Source organism: Mauremys reevesii, linkage group 10 (genome assembly GCF_016161935.1).
Source record: "Mauremys reevesii isolate NIE-2019 linkage group 10, ASM1616193v1, whole genome shotgun sequence".
Taxonomy (NCBI): domain Eukaryota; kingdom Metazoa; phylum Chordata; order Testudines; family Geoemydidae; genus Mauremys; species Mauremys reevesii.
The window spans coordinates 14,271,566-14,285,365 of NC_052632.1; the positions used below are offsets into that span (position 1 = coordinate 14,271,566).

At 50.8% G+C, this 13,800-nt stretch overlaps 1 long non-coding RNA gene across 3 annotated transcripts in view; it reads right to left on the reverse strand.

The window, feature by feature from the left end:
* Positions 1-13,800, reverse strand: part of LOC120372848 — an 82,948-nt gene that overhangs the window by 44,577 nt on the left and 24,571 nt on the right. The window contains exon 3 of one of the 3 annotated variants that reach the window (XR_005585213.1): positions 11,288-12,185. The exons of the other annotated variants lie outside the window; for them this stretch is intronic. This is a non-coding gene — a long non-coding RNA (uncharacterized LOC120372848). Of the gene's footprint in view, positions 1-11,287; positions 12,186-13,800 lie in introns of those variants that run through there. 3 annotated transcript variants of the gene reach the window in all.

A 13,800-nucleotide genomic window follows, 5' to 3' on the forward strand; every position in this document is an offset into this window, starting at 1 on the left:
CAGAGGGGCAGACACATGAAGGGCCTTGAAGGTGAGAACCAGAAGCCTGATGCTGAAGCGATAGTCAACAGTGGGGGCCCAGTGGCAAGATTCAAAGAGGGGAGACATGGCTAGAGCAACAGGCCAGGGGGACGATCTTAGCAGCTGTGTTTGGAATGCTCCTCTCTCCATGTTTGCAAATGCCTGTGACCCCGGCCAACACCTCCAGCTCTCTGCACAGCTCCCTAAAGATGGTGACCATTTGACTGTGGCGCTGAAGGAACCCGCTTGGTGCTTGGAGCCAGCGGCTGAGCTGCAGGGAGAGGCAGAGAGAAAGGTGAGTGCGTGAGGAAGCGATGGACAAACCACTGCATGGCATCTCTGCTCCTGGACAGGCCCAAACAGTGCACTGGCCTGCGACCGGGAAGCCAGAGAAACCTCCCCAAAGGGCATGAGCTGCCCTCCAAGGGCTGGAGTGCTGCTGAGTGGGTGGGGGGTGAAAAGAGATGAGAGACTGAGCTGCCTGAGTGCAGAGCGAGGCAGCAGCAACGTGTGTTCTGCACTAGCTCTTCAGCAGCATCCTCCATCACAGCTGCTGCCCTAGCTGGGCCAGAGGTGAGGGGCCATGCAATATTGATAAGGGCTCTTCAATTAGCCACCACTCTCTGCAGGAAGTTACAGATGCTTCTGCTAATCACCCAGGGAGGAGGCCTGGCCTACAGAGTGCTGGGGAGAGGGAAGAGCAGTTCGGAGACTGAGTGCTCCCTGCTACAAAGGCTGGGGCAGGGCCTGGCTGCGGGGGCTGAGGAAGACCCCATTTCCCACAGGCCTCTGTCTTCCAAGTTCTGAGCCAAAATCACAGCCCTTTTCATTGACTGGGTCCCCACCCCTGGGGGATCAACTGATCTGTTCGGGTGTCGTTTCTCTATCCCTGCTTTGGCTGCCTAAAAAGTATGGCCACCTACTGCCAGGGACAGAGACTGCCAAGACTGGCTCACCTGCCCCAGGTGCCCCCTCCTGCTGGTTTAAGAGCTCCGTGGAAGCCTTCTATGGGCCGGGATTGTTTTGCAAAATGATACATTTGATCTTTTTCCTTTGGGGGAAATAATCGTACCTGAAGAGTCCCTACCTACACTAATAAACCAGAATGCACAGCCCAACAGTCCTAAGTGACCTTACAATAACAATCCAATGTGTAAATGCACGATGGAGGGGGTGAACTGCTTTGGTGAGGAAGCAAAATTTAATGTGGGACTTCCATGGGAGCAGCGGAGCGTTTGAATGGTGATGGCTGGCGCCATGACGCAGATCTCGCTCCCGCCTGGTCACTGTTCTGCCAATGGCTGTTACACCGTATACAGTTGGAGTAAGCCTTCCCTGGCTCTCGGCCTCCCCGCTGCACGTCTCCTGGTGCTGCTAGTTCTGTGGCAGTTACTAGGGAGGATGCCACAAACCTGCCCTCCGGGCTTCTGCAGATGGAGTGGCAGGCCAGCTGGTCACCCTGAAAATCTCTGGGAGGAAATGGAAGCCCAGGCAGCCACCTCCTGAAGGCAGGGGGAGGGGACATCATTAGGTCTCTGCTCAAAATGTCTGGTTTTGTGTGGGGCAGGAAGAGGTGAGGGTCCAGAGCCTGTGAGGAGGGGGAGAAATTGGGCCATGGATCCTGCTGTGGGGACAGCCGTGCCAGGGGCAGCCAGAATCATTGAATCGGGGTGAGGCACAGATTCCCATTGACACCCTGAACCTGACAATGCTCACTGATTTGGGATTTCAATGGGAAAGGGCCCCTCTCAGACTCTGTTTCCTCCTCCCTCTGCCATTCCCCCATCCCTGCCTCACCACTACTCTCCTCTCCTCTCCCTCCCTGTCCTTGCCATCCAGGGCCGGATCCAGGCACCACCAGCGCAGGAAGCAGGTGCTTGGGGAGGCCAAGGGGAAGGGGCAGCACATCCGGCTCTTTGGCGGCAATTCGGCAGCAGGTCCCTCAGTCCCTCTCGGAGGGAAGGACCTGCCACCGAAGTGCTGCTGAAGAAGAAAGCAATTGCAGCTTTTTTTTTTATTTTTTTTCCCCACCGCTTGGGGTGGCAAAAACCCTGGAGCCAGCCCTGTTGCCCTCCCCCCTTCATTCTCCCCCACCCCCAGGCTGTCAGAATGGGACAGTTGGTGAAAATGCAGAGTTAGTTGTGGGGAGGGACCGAGAGTGGTGAGGAAACAGCTGAAGGAGGCTACTTAACTCTGGCAAACAAGGGGAGTTATGGGAGGAGCTGAGTGAGAAAAGTTTGCACACACAGAGTTAATATGTGCCATGGCTTACCCTGCCCCTCCCCGCCCTTCTCCTGCCCTGCCCTGCCCTAAGCAGACACAACTATAACTACTGCTTGCACTAAGGCCTGCTGGCCAGCCACCTGCTGCCTTTTATACCCCCAAGGCCCACCTTCTTTAGTAGCCCTGACAATGCCTGTATAAAATTCAAGGGCCCAGATGATGCTCCTCAAAGGCATTTAGGTGCCTAACTCTCTTTGAAATCAATGGCAGAAAGGTGCCTAAATACTGTTGAGGATCTGAGCCAGTGCCATTAGTACAGGCAAGGCAAAAGATACATTTAAAGAAATCACGTCACTCCACCACCTAATGACAGAGATGGGGAATAAGCCACTCCACAAGAGGGAGCAGTCCAGGTTATTGCACCCTCTCAACATGAAGGAGCCCAGTCAGCGATGTACTGGCAGTTGTGGGTTCCCAAGCAATCAGCCATGTGTATGGCCTGACCCTGCAAGGAGATCTCCCGTGAAGAGTGAGCACCCGCAGCTCCCATTAGCGTCACTGGGGACAGAGGGCATTCAGCATCTTGCAGGATTGGGCCCAAAGGTGGTGTTATTTGGATGCGCTTGGGCATAAGGGCCCAGATCCTCAAAGGTACTTAGACACCTGGCTCCCACTGAAACCAATGGAAGTTAGGTGCCCAGATCCCTTGGAGGATCAGGGTGAAGGGTGTTTGTGCCATGTTTTTCAGCACAGATAGGAGAGCTGTGGTTTTCTCCCAGAGCCCAGGGCAAGGAGTTGAGCAGACAAGGACTTTGCCACCTGCCCCAGCTGCTGCAAGCAACCGGATTCTGCTGCTAACACAAGCACCCCAAGTGCCCATCGTAACTCACTGAGGTGATATTCTAGCAAAGACTCCTGGCACTGGGGAGCCATGCCGACTGGCATTTGGGGCCTGAGTCCAGACAGGGAACCTGGCACGGCCTAGCCCCAAGAAGTGAGAGAAGAACGCCGCTGTGTTTGTTTGCCTGTAAACAGAGACCTGTCAAATGCTGTGTTGCGATGAAATTCCTGATGGGGGATGAAGAGGTGTCTGGCCTGTGACCCAGCCTGTGGCATCCATCCCCTTCTGTCTCCCCTGCTGCCCCACCCAATCACATGGTTTTGAGGGGAAGGGAAGGGAAGTGGCTCCATCATTTTGTAATTTTAGAGGGCCCCTAAACTATGCAATGGACAGACATAGCCCCTGTAACCCCAGTCTCCCCCACCCCACCCACTGTATGTATCAGGATCAATGAAGTGATGCCCTATTGCTGAATAAGACTGATCACCTGTACCTCCTACTCCGGCTGCTTGGAATGATGCCAGGACTCAGATGTCACTAGCTGGTTCTTTCTCCCTCCTGAGCAAAGACCTGGTAAATCCCTGGACTGTGAATTCTCCAGGAAGCCTTGGGAGTATCACATGAGCCAATAGGTAGCTCCTCCAAGAAAACTTTGCCAGTTAGTGCATTCCTTCAGCCAATGTTTGGATTGGCTGTGTGAGTATCTTCTAGCATTGCAGCCAAAGCTAAACCAGGCTCCTCTTGGGGGCTGCTCTGCCAGGCTGAGTTGGTATGGTAGGAGCTTCACTTCTCAGCTGGAAATTGCGGTCTTCATATTTCACACTATATAGTGCCCTCCATCAATCTGTCTCACAGTGGGGGCCAAGGATCATTGTCCTCATGCAGATGGGTAAACTGAGGCACCAAGAGGGGCAGTGCCAATGTCACACAACAGGTTAGCAGCAGAGCTCTCAGGCTGGTGTTCTATCCACAACTCCACAGCTACCCTCGGACAGGGAACGTTTGTAGCACAGGAGAATTAGGTATCAGCCAGGAGATCAACTTATTCCCAACCAGAATCCTTCACAAGCTGGAAAGCTGTGGAAATGGAGCTTATTCCTAATGGAGGAAACAGTCCAGCATGTGTCTTAATTGAGTTCTTTCTCACCCTCTGGAGGTCTTTGTGTCCTTTCACTCTCCCACCCCAGCTCCTCTGGCCATCACCTTTGCTGATAGCATCCCCTTCAATCAGTTCTCCTTGGCTCCAGGACAATGATTCCCCGACCTCCTGTACCATGGTGACAAACCCTCCTGAAGCAGTCGAGAAAGCTGCCACAATTTCTGAGTTGAGAGCTCTTGAAAAATCTCTCTGACTCATTCCCAGTAAGTGATGCTCAGCAGAACTCTTAAGGCTCCTGCTTAGGAGCCCTCAGTTCTGAGAAAAGCAAACCACAAGGAAGATGGGATCTCTCAGTCAGCGAGAAAAATACAATGAAGGCTGCCAAGTGCTGGCCAAGATGCTTATAAAGAGCCACAGCTGGCATTCCGGCACACTTTAATAAAGCAGGTCCATGGCTGAAACCCCATACAGCTGTCAGGTCCTGTTCCTGAATTTCCCTGCATGTCAGTACTAATCACCAGGAAATCTGTGTATTAACAGAATGGAGCAAGTTCACACACTACATTGTCTAGAGGTTCACCAGGCCTGGATCTGGAGCCTTTTCTGCGGCACCATCAGTAGTTTTACCGCTTCCCCTCTCACAGCCCATCCTGCCTGAATGAATTCAGCCAGCATTAGTGACATCACAGCAGCTCCCACAGTGACTGAATTATGATGTCACAAGCACTAGAACATGATGCCGCTGAGTGAATTGGGCTGGGGGATAAGGCTGATTATAAACCCTGTAGGTTCATTGCACATATGTCTAAGGACATTGTTCTCTCCTGGTGGCCTCTGCATTATCTACCTCTCTAGTGGGCTTCCCATCCCTTCTCCTGTCACAATCCAGCAGCAGGACTCTTGGGGACAGCAGCAGTTCCAGTCCTATGCAGATTTTGTGATAATCCCCAATTTCTGGGGAAACCACCCCTTTAGGGATGGACTCAGTTAGCTTTCAAAGGCAAGGAGAATGATGGGAGCTGCTGGGTGCAGGACACTTCAGAAAATCTGACTCATTATCTGTTAGAAACAAATGCTTAGAAACAGAATTCAGCAAATGAGGATTTGGGGGTTACCAATTTGCTTTTTGCTGATCCTTAAATTTACAAACTTTACACCCATCAGTTAAAACAGGATGTTCTGATTCTGAGAGGTGGTATCTCCCAATGAGATCAGTGGGAGATGTGGGTGCTTAACACCTTGTGAAATCAGACCATATTCATTTTTATCTCAGTATTTATAAAAAAGTGAGAATTTAGCTAGCTTTGTGACTTTGCAGAGCTTCCTCTTGCTTGGACCCCAGTTTAGAGGTACCATGCTCATGGATTCCATTAAAATACCAGAGGTAGATTGGGTTAGATTTGATAAGTGAAGTATCAGCACTAGAGATGGCAGAAACAGACATTTGGGTTCTTATGGCCTCATGCATCTTTTCTTTGGTTAAGTGTGGACTTGCACCCCTGAGTTCTAATGCACCCAAAATCTCAAAGAGAAGCCTCCAAGTTTGGCTTTTACTACTAGATATGTATATATTATCCTAAGGTTCATCTGAAATTCACCCTGGCTTGAGTGAGAATGAGAGAATCTGGGCCAAGCTTGGGCAAAGATGTATATTTCACTGGGTTTGAATTTGATTGCGTCTCCAGGCTCATGGGTAATGATCATTCAAACCGTGCTTTGCGTCTTGTCGCACGTGCTTCATCCCATGTACAATGTCTTTTAGGAAACAGCTCACCTGTCTATGGAGACTGGATAGTTTGCTCTGTATAGAGATATGTCTAATTATATCACAGGATTGTCTACTCCAGTGGTTCCCAAACTAGGGCCGCCGCTTGTGTAAGGAAAGCCCCTGGCAGGCCAGGCTGGTTTGTTTACCTGCCACGTCCACAGGTTCGGCTGATCGCAGCTCCCAGTGGCTGCAGTTCACTGCTCCAGGACAATGGGGGCTGCGGGAAGCGGCAGCCACTACGTCCCTCGAACCGCGCCGCTTCCTGCAGCTCCCATTGGCCTGGAGCAGCGAACCGCAGCCACTGGGAGCTGCAATCGGCCGGACCTGCAGATGCAGCAGGTAAACAAACCAGCTCGGCCCGCGAGGGGCTTTCCCTGAACAAGTGGTGGCCCTAGTTTGAGAACCACTGGTCTACTCTGCTGACTTAGGGCATGTGACTGTGCCCAGCCTACCATTTACTGACAGCTCATGAGGTTGCTCCTCCAGCCCAAGAGGCAGAGGCTTGTGCTTTGATGCTGTAGGTCCCATATCATCTCCAGGTCAGACTGGGAACCCCTAACTCACACTGGTGAGCAGTTACTCGCCCAAAGAGTGCCACTGCAGTCAGTGTAAGTAACTGCTCATGAGCAACAATAAGTGGGGTCACAATCTGCCCCTCTGTGTGCCTGGCCATGCTTGGATACAACTTCAAGAGCCTTCTGCTGCTATTTCTTGTGAGCAGATTCTTGTCTTGCCTTTGTCCTTCCCTCAGCTGATCAGTGAACGCTGGGTGCCAGGCGCCTGGATAAAGCCAGCCCTAGGGGAAGGTGAGGAGTGGAGATCTGATGCATTCGAGCCCAAACCAGGCAGCAGCTGACTTGTGTGTGTCCTTTCCTTGCAGCTGAAGAGGCTTGAACACCAAAGTGCGTGCACCAGGGTGAAACATTCCACACACGCTCCTGCACAAACCCTGCTTCCCTGTCGTTTGCCTCTTGTCTCAGTGCTAGACCTGAGGTGTGGTCCTTTGAAGTCTGGTTCCCTCCGACAGAGCCAGCACAACAAGCCACCCGCCAGGGATACATGACTTCAGCAGGCCCAGCCTCTCCAAAGTAACCTCTTAATTAGCATCTATTCATAGTAACAATTATTGGGACATTAAATGTGTATTTATATCGAGTCACCTCCGTTCCGCAGCAGGCGGCCCCAGTATTCCTCATCAAGAAGCAATTTAAAGACGGGAAGGGAAGGGAACGAGGCCTCCGCGATAGGGGAAGGAGAGGGTTGGTGCTTGTTGGCATTTATAATTCTCATGGCTTTGTTTACTTCTCATTGCTATAACTGAGAGATTTGTTAGATATTAGATGCACAGAGATGGGGAGACAGACTCCACTGATTCTCTGATCCAGCTGCTTATCTGATGCCCTTGGCATATGTCACCATTCTATCAGGCCAGCTCTGGTCTTTGCAATGGCTGTTTTAGTGCTGTAAAGAGCGAAGGGCCCATAGTGCAGGCAACAGGCAAGCATAGTGCAAGCAGCTGCTGCAACAGCTTCCCACACACCCAGCTTTGCCAATGCAAGGCAGCCCTGACCTGTAGGCTGCAGCCCCTCCCGCTATTCCAGTCCTGGGACTATCAGATAACTCTGCCAATGCCCCTCAACCCCGGCCCACAGCACCATCTGTTATTCCAGGCTAAGGCTTCCCCACACAGCTCTGCCGATTCACCTCCTGCAGCAGCATCTGCTCTGGCGGTCTTGGGCCTCAGTGCTCAAATAGCACAGTGTCTTTTGTGGCAGTGCAGAAATGTCATCACTTAACAACCAGCATGAGCTCAACTCCCTGTGCTAGCTGTGTGTGGACTCACCATTGTGCGATCAGTGCCGGAAACAGCTAAAACCATTTCCATTGGCAAGAACCAGGAGCTGGTATCTAAGTAAGTGCTGGTAGAAACAAAGTGGGCTGTGAGGCAAGGAAAAACCCTGGCATTAACAGGGTGGCCAGTTTTCCAGTTTTCGACCAGAAAGTCCCCCACTTTCCCCTGGAAAGTCTGGTCAAAAAGGGAACCTGATGGCATCCGGTCAGATCTACTGATGGGACACCCAAAGTCTGGTTACTGCAGGTGGGGGAGGCAGGGTGGAGCCTCAGGGGGAAGAGACAGGGCAGGAGCAGGGCCTCGGGGGCGGGGATGGGGCCTGGGGGACAGGGCCTCGGAGGAAAGGGGTGGGGCAGGGGAGGGTGCAGCACTGCTGCTGGAGTTTCTGGTTTTTAAATATTACAAAGTTGGCAACCCTACATGGCAAGCTCAGCATTGCGACCCTCCTAGTCCATCTGTTGCCCATGTCCCCCAGTCCCAGCCCCCATGGCAGCACCCGCATTTCTCACTGCCATTCAGATGTCCCTGTAGGTCAGTGGTTCTCAAACTTTTGTACTGGTGACCCCTTTCACACAGCAAGCCTCTGAGTGTGACTCCCCCTTATAAATTAAAAAACACTTTTTAATATATTTAACACCATTATAAATGCTGGAGGCGAAGCAGGGTTTGGGGTGGAGGCTGGCAGCTCGTGACCCGCCATGTAAGAACCTCGTGACCCCCTGAGGGGTCGCGACCCCCAGTTTGAGAACCCCCCGCTGTAGATAACCCCCTGCTCGGCATCTTCTCAGAGGAGGACAAAGACACCATTTTAAGTAGAGACAAAGGGGCCCTTGCCTCGTCAGCATGAACCTCAGGCAGCTCTCGAGAAAAATTCTGGGCCATTAGTGGAACATAAGAAGATTTATAATTGAAATCTAGTTTGTAGCACTACAGGCGGCGCTCTCGAAAGACATTTCTCAGGGAGAAAAAAAACCCAGAGCACGACAGAGAGAACTAGTTAGAAGAGTTTAAAAATCTCTCCTAAAACTCCATTGCATTTAACACTGCGTGATAGTTTTCATAATTCAGCACAAAGTGCAAAGCTCTTTAATGAGCCCATTAATGACCCTTTAATTTACTCTGCCAGGGCTAGATTCATAAAACATTTATGTTCCATTTACATGGGATTTTCCTGAGACTGTTTGGGGGGAGTCGCCATGAGGGAGCAGGTGGGATAAAATGCAGGAGGGTTCCTGCCCACACCTGGCAGGCTCTTCTCTCTTTGTCTCTTTCCCCCTCACTCCCTCTCTGTGTGTATCTTTTAATATTGCTGGAGAAGCTGCGGGGACCCTAGAGAGAGAAATGGCATCTTGTGACCCTGCTGCATGGTATGTATACACTAGGGACTGCTCTATCTCTGTGCTCTACATGCAATGAAACTCTCTTCAAGAACTAGCCAAAAAGGGATCTTCAGAGCCCGTCTGGGAAAGCAAATCGTTACAGTGCAGCACCTATTCCTTTGTCAGATCTCCAAGGGGTTCATGCACCTATTGCAGGGTCAGATTCCTGCCTTCTGGGCTGTTAAAGAGAAGACCAACTAGATTCCAGGCTGTTTGGGAGTTAATTGCCCCAAGCTGGCAGCTTGCTCAGCTCTGCAGAACACCGAGGAGATGTGGCCTCTGTCCCCAAGGAGCTCCCAGAAAAAAACAAACCACACAGGCAATGCACTGGGCGACCAGTGTCACAGCAGGGAAGGGTGTTGTGATCTTGGTGAGTGGCTGGAGTGTATTTGGGGTGTATAGGCCTCACGGGAAAAGGTGGTGGAGGTTTTAAAGAGGGATCCAAAGGGAGAGAGGGTTAAGGGGGACTGGCCAGAGCAGGTCAGAGATGGGATTTTAGAGGTAAAGGGGCAGCACTGAAGAAGACACAGAAAGAAGAGTGGCTGGGGGGTGCTTAGGCAGAATGAAGTAATAAGAGAGCACAAGGACTGAGCAGTGCAGAGCCCTGAAGCTGAATAAGGAGGCTGAACTGGACATGGAAAATGAGAGGATGCCAGAGGAGGGATTTGAAGAAATGGACTTTGCCAGAGCATCGGACAAGGCAGCATCAGGTCTATCCAGTGGCTCTACAAGATTGTTCCCTACAGCCTATTCAGGTGCCCAGGCTAAAATGTCTCAAGTGATAGCACTGCCCTTGGGAGCTGATCCAAGTCAAAGAAGAATCAAGACATTTTTTCCTGTTACTCATCCTAAAGTTTTCTTCGCTCGGTTTCATCCTGTTCCTCTGATGGTCATCACCCACTTCTGGATCCCCTTAAGTCCTCTCCCTACTTGGTATTTGCACCCTCCAAACACCTGGAGATGGTGATTGTCCCAACTCCAGGCATTGCTTAGCCAAGCTATAGAGATTTAGCAGTTTTCATCTTTCCCCAGCCTTGTGTGTCAATATCCTTGAGCCTCTTACTCATCTTTGTTGCTCTTCTCTGAATTCTCAGGAGCTCTGGTTTATCTCTCCAAGTCTAACAACCCCAGCAGATTTCCTTGTAACAATTCCGGAGGACACAGATCCCAGCCTGCCAAATCCCATGAGTTAATACCCAAAACTGTTGGTGCAGAAAGGTGAGGATGATGCTATTAACAGATGTAAAACTTCTACCTCTTTGGACAGTTTCTAGAGTTAATATTTCTAATATCACTATATTATAGAGATAGCGGTGAGTAGACTTCATGCTTGAAGGACAGAGGAGATTGGGTTTCCAGGAGAGATGTCCCATTTCACAAATGAAGCACACTTGGGACATGGAATTTTTCTTGTCTCCATAATCCCCTCCCTAGAAATTAGAGATTTACGTGACTCTCTTTTCCCTGCTCATCCCCGATTTTGCTGATGCATGTTGGAAACCCGATGGACCATTAAGGCACTGACACTGCCTCTGCCTGAATGGTTCATGAGTCATCCTTATCGCTTCACAGTTAAAAGGACTGCTGACGCTGATGCCCTCAGAAAGGACACGTCAGTGGGAATATCAATGTGTTCCAAACCATGTCATTGCTCATCATAAGCACTGGGCTATATGCACACTGCCTTGTCGTTGTAGGGTCTCTAGTGGGCACTGGTTTGTTACTGCAGGGTCACTTGTGAGTGCAGGGGAAGAGAACCCCATAGTGAAATTGCCAAACTGAGTGGCTGGTTTATTATAGAACTGGCTTGCAACGTAGGGTCAAATTTGTCCCAAAATTTCAGTTACAAAAGCTAAGGCCAACAGAAATGCTAAATATGGGTTTAAAAAAAAACTATTCCAAGGGGAAAAGATTTGGGGTAATATTGCCAAATGTTCCTAAGTGACTTTAGAGCATAAATGCTATTTTCAAAAGTGATGTAGGCACTGAAGAGCCTAAGGGTTTGTCTACACTGCAATCTGAAGTGTGGTCGCAGCTCAGGTAGACATACCTGCGCTAGCTTTACCTATGCTAGCATGGCTAAAAATAGAAGATAGATGTGGTGGCATGTGCTGTACTATCAAGCCGAGGATCCTGGTTCCATCTCCAGGTCCAGGAGTTGGGAGATATTCTTGAAAGCATTTAATTAGCCTCGTTAATTATGATTGATCGTATTTCAAGACACAGCTCTCTGAAAGTTTTACAGTCCCCTCCACGCTCTTTGAGTTGTGTGGGGTGTTGTTTTTTCCCCCTCTTTGCTTCTCTGGCAAGAATCTTCTGCTCCTTCCTTTCATCAGTGCCCTTGCTGGGGTGGCTCAGACAGTGCAGTTCTTCTGATGAATGAACTGGACTGGTCTCTGGATATCCACCAAGCCAAGGCTCTTTGCTTTGACGCAGTCATGAGGGAAGTTGGCTCCATAACTCCATCTAGAATGACCCTGAACTCCAGTTTCCAAAGGAAGGACTCACTCCCTGTGTGAATGGCGGACTCACTGTCACATTCAGTCCAGTTGGAGATTTGAGGAATAATGGGATGAGTAATGCTGGCCAGGACGACTGATGGGTTATTGTGGATGAATTGTAGCGGAGTCAGATTCCTGAGGTGCCCTTGCTACAATCTCCTCTTGGCTGGAGTTCTGGTGTTAGGAAGTTTCATGGGTAGCATCAGTCCAGGTCAGGGCATAGTGCTGGAATCTCTGCGATCACAGGTTCAAGTCCTACAACAGGCTTTAGGTTCATGGGCAGTGTAAACACTCCAGGAGCACTGGAGAGATTTGTAGCCATGTTTTGGAAATGATGTTCACACTGGTGTGTGGGGCTTTGGACATAACCAGAGGGAGACCTCCTCCATCCCATGGGACAAAAACTCTGTGGAATAAATAACCAGAGACGGAGACTGCAGCAGCAACTGTGAAGGAGTGGAAGAGGCCTTGCAGGAGATCAGTTCATGAAGAATGAGGAAACTGTGGAGTACAATGAAAAAGCAGGAATGACGGATTATGATCAGAGAAAAATGGCTGATACCAAAATCCTTATACTACTCTGCTAGAAGCACTGTCCTTCCAAGGTGCTGTCACCCTGAGCTCTCTTCTGTCTGCTATGACTGATCCAGGGGGTTCCTCTGGGGACTGGTTAGGGATATAGCTCCTTCACACTTTAGGCTGCAAGTTCAAATCCAGGCCAGGTCAGTAGAAATTGAAAGTTGTTACCACCCACTGCCTGCTCAGTGACCCACATGAGAGGAGCTGGTGGGTTTCAGTGCAATTCCTGACAGGCCAGGTATGCCCAGCAGAAGAGCCACAATCGCAGTGGACACTAATCATCTCCCTGGCGGGCAATCTCAGGGAAAAAGTCCAAGGACCAGCTGGGCAATGGAGACAGAACTGCTCCCAGAAGTGGCACACTGGCAGAAGGAGGTGTCAATGCTGTGGCCCAAGTTCCACATGTTCTGGCACTAAGAAGAGTCAGGCCAGCACCCTTCACCAGCAGTGGAGATGGGCTTCCCCCAAGCTGCAACCCTGCATGTGACCTCCAAGCTTAGAGCACTCAGAGGAGGGGGGTTGGCTTGGCTCGTTAATGGGGGTGGGGTCATTTGTGAAGATCAGATACAGCTCTAACTCTGGACCCAAACTGCCTCAAAGCCCTGTTTGGTTCTGGCCCAGGCCAAGCTTTCACCAGCATGATGAACATTCTTCCTTATCTTAGAGTTCGGGCTACCCCAGTATCTCTTCCCTCAATACAACAGGGTCTTGGACAATTGGAGACTTTAACATGGTCCAAGGACATGGTTAAAATCCCATCTGTGCATGGTGTCAGGGGAGATTTGTGGTGGAAGCAGGGCCCTGAGCTGGGCCTAGGACAGGGCTTGGTTTGACTTTGGGTGGGGGCCAGAGGGCTCTCCGGCCATACCCCACCCAATCATGCCCTCTGTTCTGGTGCTGAGGGTATATCTGTGAGACAGAACTAACCCCTCCAACGCAGAGAAAAGCAGATGGCTGCTGGTCTGAGGATGATATGAAGAGCTGAGTTCCGGAGAAGGACGTGTGGGGTGGGGGTGTCCTGCTATTAGATGAGAAGGCTTTGCATTGCCAAAGCACTCGGCAAGCATTAACTAATTAAGATTTATTGGGAGTGTCAGGGCCCCCCTGACATCAGCACTTCGGGGTAGGGGATCTGAGCAGGTGGGCCTTCCCCAGAGATGGAGGAGAGAACGGAAAGCACAGTGCACACTGGCCCTCCCGGGGCTTCAGAGGGAGTGAGTTCAGGGCCCGGATTTCATTGGTCAAACCACTCCCTCTCTGTGGAAAACAGAGGAGGTGCAACAGTGGAATCACTGACTGGACCGTGAGGTTGGATCTGCCATGGATTGGATGCCCCTGGGGTCGCTCCACATGGAGTTGGGTCATTGCCAGCAATCTGCCTTGCTGGAAGGGGAGTGAAACAAGAAGAGGAAGCCAATAGGGGATGAGTGTCAGGAAGGGGAGAAATCACCCAGCCGTGCAGAATGGCTAGCACAGCCTGGGTTCTCTGTCTAGGGCAGCTCAAGGGGCTCTGGCGAAAAGCAAGTGCTGGGCTGCT